The sequence below is a fragment of the Leguminivora glycinivorella genome, chromosome 26 (genome assembly GCF_023078275.1).
Source record: "Leguminivora glycinivorella isolate SPB_JAAS2020 chromosome 26, LegGlyc_1.1, whole genome shotgun sequence".
NCBI lineage: Eukaryota > Metazoa > Arthropoda > Insecta > Lepidoptera > Tortricidae > Leguminivora > Leguminivora glycinivorella.
In genome coordinates this window covers 6,938,529-6,948,377 of record NC_062996.1, presented here as the reverse complement: position 1 = coordinate 6,948,377, position 9,849 = coordinate 6,938,529, and positions in this window count along the sequence as shown.

The following is a 9,849-nucleotide window of genomic DNA, read 5'->3' as shown; positions in this document are numbered from 1 at the left end:
GAGACCGCCGGATTCGACGCGGCCTGGATTTGCGACTCCTGCGGCATGGCGTTCATGGACGCCAGCGAGTTCAGAGAACACGTGGCTACGCACGGGCTCGTGCTGTTCCCGTGCCAGTACTGCGAGAGTGTGAGTCTCTTTACTACTTATGTGCGCCTGGTACTTTAGACGTTTGAAAGAGAAGATTTCGGGACAATTTGTAAGTATTTTCTCATCATTTCACTGTCCCCATTCATCCCGTGGGTGTGGTAAAAGCCGAAGCCGGAACCGCAAGAGAGCGCCGGATTCGACGCGGCCAGGCTTTCATGGACGCCAGCGAATTTAGAGAACGAGTCGAGAGTGTGAGTCTCTACTACTACTTATGCGCACCTGGTACTAACAAGGGCGGATCCAGCTTTGTGCCCAGAGGGAGGAGTGGGGGTGGGACGTGGTCAGTGCCCAGGCCGGGTGGAGGGGGGGGGGGGAGTCACGTGGTTAAATTTATTTGTATGGCCAATCTGTGCTCCACGGGGGGAGGAGGGGTCCTACGTCACCCAAGGGTAGAGGGTGAATTTCTTAACCCGCCACACGGGAAATGGATTACTTTTCTGTATTATACTACACTACTTATTCAAATGTTTAACACTTCCGCAGCCAAGAACGATCCAGGGATGTCACGAATGTCGCATGTGTCACATTCGCGAATGCGAATATTCAGAATGCGAATGTGCGAATGCGAATATCGCTGAATTTCATAAAAAACCAAAATAAAAACCAAGCAATCACTAATAACCCGCTGGGTAAAAATGCTTACTATTGGTCAAACTGCCGAGTACGAACTTTACGCCGTACGAATTTGACCTATCTGCGCATGCGCGAGTCGACAGTCGACAAGTAGCAATTGGAGCGGCCGGCGCGGGCGAGGAACAAGCTGCGACTTGCACATATTCGCATTCGCAAAACATTCGCATCGTTTGAAGCGAATGCGAATGTTTAAAATAATGCGAATGCAAATATTCGTAACATCCCTAGAACGATCTTTGCTCAGATAACGGAGAACCCGCTGAGCGGGCGGTTATAAATTACGACCGGTTTCTGACGTAATGCGACGTGACGTTTTTTGTCTGGTAGAACGCAATTTACGCAATATTGTAGAATCTGTTTATTTTTTACAGGTATTTCAAAATCTAGAAGCCTGGTCTCGTCACTTGAGGATCGAACACAACGTGCTGTTATTCTGAAAATTATGTTTAGAATAAGAATATTGCTTTTATTTTGTTACACGCATGAGTTGTTTTGTTTAGTTTTTATGTAGTACAAATATAATTATTTGTTATCAAATAAATTAGTTTTTTTTAATGTATTGTTTCTCATTTTCAAAGACTAATATCTTTTACACCACTCCAACTGGTAAAGGGTCTATTGATTCTTTCGAAAACGAATAGCAAAATTTGATAAAATGCAATTTTGCTATAAGGTAAGGTGGGGAAAGATTTAAGGGATAAGATGGAAGGCCGCCCGTGGTGCTTCATTATACGGAACATATTTCATCTTAGCCCTTCAATCTTTCCCACCTTACCTTACGTCAACGATTGCCCCTTCGACTATACCACCTCGGACACTGGCGATCAAATATATGAAAGAGGCGCGTTCCTAGCACAGTCTAAGCTCGTGTAGGTGAACGCGTACTATGCTTGTATGAGTGACATATGACAGGTCGACTGTTCGCGTTTTTGACAGGCGGTAACTGTGAGGTAACCGAGAGGGGGTGGGCGGCACTTTCAGCGGGGAGCGGGAGTGGCCATACTGTACGATAGTACTCTTTATTATACTGTGACTATACTAAGCCGGCAGCAGCGGGTGTTTGCGTGACAGCGGCGCCCATACTATTTTTCGTTCACAACTCTTGGCTATTTTTAACCCCTGACGCAAAAACGACGGGGTGTTATAAGTTTGACGTGTCTTGTCTGTCTGTCTGTGGCATCGTAGCTCCCGAACGGATGAACCGGTTTAGATTAGTTTTTTTTGTCTGAAAGTTGAGTTAGTCGGGAGTGTGCTTAGCCATGTTTCATGAAAATCTATCCTCGTAAGTCGGGTTTTTTTTTTCAAAATTTTAATTTTGTGGTTAGGTCATAAGCATGGGTGCGAAAGCGGGAAAAAATAAAACGAAGAAGTACTCACAATGAATAATTACTATATTTCCGTAATTTTTTACTGTAAGTAAAATTATTCTATGATCTTTTCAGTCGTTCGAGAGCATTATACATGTTATTTCATGACTACTTACAATCATTTTCTACCATTTATACTTTAAAAAAAAAGTTCTTAAACCTGTCAGTTGCGATCAGATAGTCCAAAAAGAGTAGATATTTAAAAGTAGCAACATCAAGTGTCGTCCCGTTTCCTCACACATATTGATTTGTTGCCGACAATGTTGCCACTTTTAAATTTCTTTTTGGTCAGACTGTATATTGGAGTGATAGGTGTTCATATATTTATTAGTACGTAGGCCACTTATTATGTCATGAGTTTGAGAAGATAATAAAAATTAGTAGGTATTGATATACTTGTAAAATCGTCTCTGCTGATCTAAATAAGTTATATGATATGTCAGGAAGTTACTATTTATTATTCAAAAATTTGACCGCCAGTAAAGTAAGACATGTCTCAGATAGGGGAGACCGGGGCTAGTTGAGTATAGGGGTAGTTTGACTAACTATTAAAAAAAGCCAAAAATCAAACTTGAGCCAACCAGTGAGGTACGAAAGTCCGTCCCCTTCCCCTCGCTCAGTCACCAGTGAGCCTCTCGTACCTAATATCGTATCACTGATTGGCTCAAGTTTGATTTTTGGCTCAATTTTTTAATAGTTAGTCAACCTACCCCTATAGTGAACTAGCCCCGGTCTCCCCTACTGGCTAGCTTCCTCATACTGGCCAAGTATAATATTTTTCTGTTCGACGGAGCCGGGAAGCGTTAACTTCGTTTAGCGCACCGGCCTGAAATTTGACGCTTTCCGCCCAGGACAGAAAATTACATAAACTATGTGAACACTGTCGGCGGCATCATAAAATATATTATGCTGGTTGAATTATAATTTAAATATAAATGTTTGTCCGTGAAGGACAAACTTAAGCAGTCTGCAAATAAAGACATGGTTAACTTTAGTTAGCAGTAATTCAGTAAAAATGGTAGATAAATAACTGTTCACAAAAAAATCAATATTACAACACATGTTAATCCAAGTCACAATAAAAAAATAAACTCAAAAAAATTCCATACACCAACGAGGTAAAAAAGTTTTTTTTTCACATTTTCTTTTTTTTTCCCTATCTAACGATAATTTCAATTTGATAACCTACTTAATACTAGAATTTACAATGTTTAAATGATTTTTTTTCTCATTTTTTGCTTATTATTGATTACAAAATTTCGGACCAGCCGTGATAGATTATTTACATTTATTTTTACATATTACCGTTGTAATAAATTTAGAGCTTACTAGCTGCGTAAACGCACAAGTCACGCAAGCAGTGTGACATCTCTCATAAGGATCTATACATTACAACGTACACGCATCTGGTGTGCACAGGTCTTAATGTCCAAGTGCTATGCTTATTCCGATGTGTATTCCAAAGAATAAAGGGACCATGTGAACTTTTTATAAGGGTAAGCACTCAATGTAGCGTAGGCGCTCTCCACTTACTTTAGGATTTGGTTATATTATTACCTATATTTCACATATAGGTAGTTTTTAGTCCCATGTTTTTTTAAGAACCAAAAGGTTACTTTTCTACAATACAATATATGATCTAGAGATGGGCCGAATATTCGGTATTCGGCATATTCTGCAAGTTTTTCAATGTTCGTATTCGACCGAATACTTTGGTTATATTGCCGAACAATTATCGAATAAACAAATAGCGTAAGCCGAATATTCGTAATCGGCCAAGTCCGTATTCGGCCCATCTCTAATATGATCCCTTTAAATAGGTCACAGTAGGAACCCTAGTGCATCTACAACGAGTACTTGTGAACTAATATTACATCGGCTTAGAAAAATACAACAAAACATGAAACTAGAACACAGGCAGTGTTAATATCACATACGCACATACAGTATTTACATTTAAATATATAAAAAATAAGGGAAGCGACACACGATTCTAACCATGCTAATTCTGCACATACTTTGCAGTTTAAAAAGTTGAAGTAAATTTGAAAGCTAGCAACACTTCGTTTTTTTTAGCATTAGAGAGACCTGTCAAGAACGAGATATCGTCACTACTTTTAAAAAATCTCGTATCTCACGCTGTTCCTCAAAGTTAAAACGCAGTAAGTCTATATGCATTCCATACATACTTACTACAATTTTCTTATCATTGACAGACGAAGATACAAGTTTTTTTAAAAGTAGTGACGATATAAGGTTTTTTATCGGGCACATTCTGCGGATTGAACAGTGAATACGAGTCAATAAATATCTCGTATTTATTATCATGTTTTATTAACACATACATTACTCAGCGTTGTGAACAGATAAGAAACATAACATTGGTTAATTTATATTCTAAGATGAAAATAATAGTAGGTACATTGTGCAAGTTAAATCGCGACGGCTTGCCGGAGCGATTTAAAGACTCGAGTAATATTTATACTTCCTGAGTTACACACAATGTTTTTCATCACACTTGCATTATAAAAAATATGCAAAAAGGTAAAAAAGAGTTTAATACAGTACTAGAAATTTCATAACTCCCTAGGGAGGACGATTTTTCTATAACTCACGCTCCGCCTGCGTGCAATAGCACATTTAGAGTGCGGGTGTGATGAAAAAATTTTTAATAAATTGTGTTTGCAATTTTTCATGGAAAGGTTGTACATTAACCTCTTGCCGCCCAATGTACAATCAGATGTACATTTGGTTTCAATGGAATTTTAACTTTCATGTAAACAAATGAAGTATAATTTCTTTTGTTTCTAAAATTTTTCGAACAAATGAAACTCAACTCAATTTCAAGTGAAACTAGAATCAAAATTCCTTAACAAAGATTTTTATATGGTGGACGTTATGAGGATAAAGCTAGAGGCAGAGTTAATAATTATCACACTATGCTCTATTTTTAAACGTCACTGTCACTATCTACACTATGTACATAAGTTCCGAGAAATCAGTGGTATCGGCCGAAATCGAAGGAAGGTTCACGACCTCTGCTTCTTCGTTTACCCGTTTGACAGATAATTCTAATCTTAAAAGAAACGAAGTATAGGGTTACCCCAAACCTATCGACGAACACGCATGCGTTCAGCGACGACGTAAGCGTCTTCATACTAACCAGCGATTTTTGTGGTCGGCTAGTTGATTCCGCGTCGATCGGTTTGGGGAGACCATTATTCTAGACCTTCCACACTTGTTAAATCTAAATAGGATAACTTCACTTTCGTTTCACTTCATGTGCCAACAACTTAGGTGAAAATTTCATTCTTGAGTAACCTTCAAATTTATGTTTACATCAAATACCAATCATCAAAAAGCAACAAAAGATAGGAGCTTCCGTGTAAATAAAAGAGAGAGAGAGAGTGAGTGATTTATAGTTCATCGCGTCTGTTTTATATTTCAAACCGTTATCATGTACTTGCGGACAAACCTTTAAATTTCGTTTTCGCTCGAAAAACCGCTATTTTTTAACCGGTTTTTAGGAGAACTCTTTCATAGAGGTTTCGTTCGATTAACCGGTTTAGAACAAAATAAACCGGTTTATTCCGCAGCACGATAAGTAATACTGTTCTAACCAAACAAAAAACTCGCTGCGTGAACGTTGGTATCTAGGTGCGTCTCGCCGCTCGTCGAATAAACCGGTTTATTTCGGTTAAAATAAAGTTCTCATAACGTTCGCGTTCTTTAAAAAGTTCGGAGTAAAATCGAAATAAACCGGTTTTAACCGGTAACAAATAAACCGGTTCCGAGCCTTGGTCCGCTTCCGTCGCCGATAGATTCCGCCGCTTTTGGGACCAGTGCCTAAGACCGATACATATGTTTATCATAGAAATAATCATAGGTTTGTGTGCCTCCCTTTTTCTCCAACGTGAAGAAAAAGGACGGCATGTTGCCTATGATCATATTTCTATGATGGACTATATAGTGGACTATCGGCTATCGGCCTAAGACAGTTTTTCTTCTATTCTGCTCGAAAAGTTCATAATTCTGAGTGGAATCCATACTTAATATTATAAATGGGAATGTGTGTGTGTTTGTTTGTTTGTCCGTCCTTCAGGGCAAAACGGAGCGACGAATTGTCGTGATTTTTAACAGACTTCAAAAAAAGGAGGAGGTTCTCAATTCGACTGATTTTTTTTTTAAGTGGAGACAGTTGAAGGGATGGAGAGTGACATAGGCTACTTTTTGTCTCTTTCTAACGCGAGCGAAGCCGCTGGCAAAAACTAGTAACACAATAAATGTTTTTCATCGCTTAAAATAAAATCACCCAGTTGTTGATACACAAATTGAACCTAAGAGCCGTCACAGATACACTACATCCCAACAGCAACTTGTATGTCTGCTAGGGGCCGTTCAAGTATTACGTAAGCACTGTATTGTGTCTTTGCTTGGCTTATTTTTGATGACAGTTGGGTTAGGGGGAGTCTAGATGATGATTGCCAACTCTACGCTTGAAATAAAATACATTAATAGGGAAATGTTCACGTAGAAAAAAATTAAAGGAAAGGAAAAATAGATTTGCTTATTTTTACTGACAAGGTAAACAATTGTAATAAATCTGCTTACGTGATACTTGGACGGCCCCTATGCAGTTGACATACATGTTGCAGTCGGTTTACAGTCCGTCGGTACCGACTGTCTACTAAGCTAATATAGGCACAGGCACAACTAGAGTTAGGTATACTATAGACATTGAAACTAAATTAAATATAAATTTATAACAACCGACAACATTTATATGAGAATATTGAGGTATTTAGACGAAAGAAATAGTTATAAAATTAAATAAACTAAGCATGTCTATGAATACAGATACATTATAATGATTGGCTGATACTACTCATGAATTTTTTTATACCACGTCGGTGGCAAACAGGTATACGGCCCGCCTGATGGAAAGCGTTCACCGCAACCTATGGACGCCTGCAACTCAAGGGGTGTCACGTGCGCGTTGCCGACCCATTAGAAACTTGTACACTTGTACTTTTTTAGAATCATTTAATTTGACTTTCTGAAGACTATTTTATCAGAATTTCAGATGGAAATTACATTTTTGTTCGTTAGGCGTACGGACCCTCTTATATATGGTAAGCCACAGTTTATTTTTTTACTAATCTTCGTTGATTCTAGATTAGAATAAGTTTATTTAACCTGTGACCAGGGGCGGCTCACTCCGCGATTCTTTCGCCGAGCTACAAGTACAGTGAGCTATAAAAGTGCATGGCGAATTTATCAATTAATTCATTTATAATTTCTCCATGAAAAAGGCACTAGCCCTTCAGGATACCAAAAGAGGACCAGGGCGCCGGCCTGCCACCTGGTGGTCCACCGTGTCAAAGGATTTAGAACGAGCCCAATTGAACACACAGACAACCCAGGACAGACGGTCCTGGCGCATGAGAACGAGGAGAGCCGACCCCAAATGATGGGATAAAGGCAAAGGAGAAGAAATATCGCAGCTCACTGTACAATCAACCAATTTGAATCCTAGGCCACTGTAGAACCTTTGCACAGTAAACGTCAATGTGACTTCTTATGGCAAATAGAACATGGTTTAAATGAGACAGGGTTCTAGAGTGGCCTAGGATTCAAATTGGTTGACCGTACATGCCGGCGGCCCATTTAGTGGTGACGACCTTCGCGCGACGCAATAGAACTCAATGTCGACTGCTCGCGTGAGGTCCGTTTGTTAATGTAGGTAAGAATTTAGAATGGCGGCATTCTGTGAACATCAAAGTAGTGAGCCTTCTGTTCTCTGTTATACATTCTGTGCCGTGACGTCAATGAATGTCTGTATATATGTCCGCGTCATCGTTGCTCTTAAACGGATAAATACATAAATATGAGTAACAATAATATTGACTTTTGATCATGCTAAGACCATAGCGTATCTCATGGTAGTAGTGGCAGACATAATGTATATATTTTCTAACAATATATTTTTATTATCAAAACAATCAAGTTATTTGGCTAAATTGAACTAAACACGTTATAAGAACAAAATTAAATCATACACAAAAAGATTTAAAACACTAAAAACCTAATTAAATCACATGTTCATTATAAAATATTAATTATTAATTCGTCAGTCAAATATTAGTTTACTTTTCCTAGCGGTTTTGCTTGAATGTATAAAAAAAGAAACATCAAAATAATCGAATAACTAAGTCTAAACAATTCAAAAGAATAAATGTATATTTGTTGGAGTACAAATACTAATACACAAAAAAAATCTTCAAAGGATTTTTCCTCTTTATAAATCGATTTGAATCAAAGACATTTAAAAAGTATCAAACAAAAACTTTAAAAATTGTATAACAACCAAGCAAAGCCACTTTAAAAGGTTATCTCACACACACATAAAAGTATAACCCAAAAAACAAAAATTATACTATTTCGAATACCGATTATTACAATATAATAAATTTACCTTTATGTATATCTAACCGGCATCAAAGAACTTCAAACTTATGGTACATAATATAAAGTATTTACTATGTGAATTATCACTATATGTTATAATAATTCACAGATAAATCATATGATTTGAGTATCCTATAATGTCACCAGGACATATGACTTTATACTATTTATATACAAATTTACAACTATTTTATATTATAAGCTAACGGTCTCCCCAAACTTATAAACGCGGAATCGATTACGGTTCGTTACAACCAAATTTTATAACACCATATTCCAAAAACGTCGCAATGCCAAAACAGATTAGTCTCATAATGTCCAAAACTTGAAATGACCTAAACCTACTTCTCAAATTACCGTATTCTCAAAATGTCTAAAAGTCAAATTAACTTAAATCCAAAACTTCACTTTCTCAAAATGGTTTACGGTTTTTCTTAAATAGTTAGCATTACTTAACTAAATGAATACTAAAGTTAATAATAATTAATAAAACACAGTGCAAGGAATATAATACACACTGTAGTATTCTGAGAAAGTGTCAATTTGAATTTTGGTTATTATGAAACTAATACATTTCGGATATTGGATGTAATAGCAAAATGTCATTTTGGCAGTTTGATGTACTGAAAATTGGTATTTTTGTAATTTTAGACATTTCACTACTAATCCGTTTTAACATTGAGACATTCTAAGAACATGGTATTAAAAATTTCCGCCGCCCAAGAATCGCTCGATATTATGAACTTGCGTACTTCTACTAACGAGAGATTTTTGGTCCGAGCAGAGCCGATTTCGCGCCGATTTGGGGGAGCCCTAAATCTTCTGTTTACAGTCATTACACATATTTATGTACTTGAGTCTTTGGTGTCTAAACTGGACGCGTAGACAAGACGCCAAGCATTCACACTCCTTCAAGCAATCTCTCGCTGTCGCTCTTCAAAGACAACTTTAATACGGTACAGCGTAAACGTAATCTTGTCTACGCAGTCTGAATAGATAGATCTCAGACAACCTTATGGTTTTAGTGTGACCAATTTAAACGCTAAAGCGCTTAAAACGCTAAACTTCATACATATTAGTCCGGTCCGCGTGACACTAAAACCAGCCTATGTCACACTTTAGCGAATTATATGGTCTAACTTATTCAGAACGTACTCTAAAGTTGTGCTAAAGTTATTAAGCCGATAAAGTTCGTTTGTCCCTTTCCGACGTATTGGTGTGATAGAAAAGG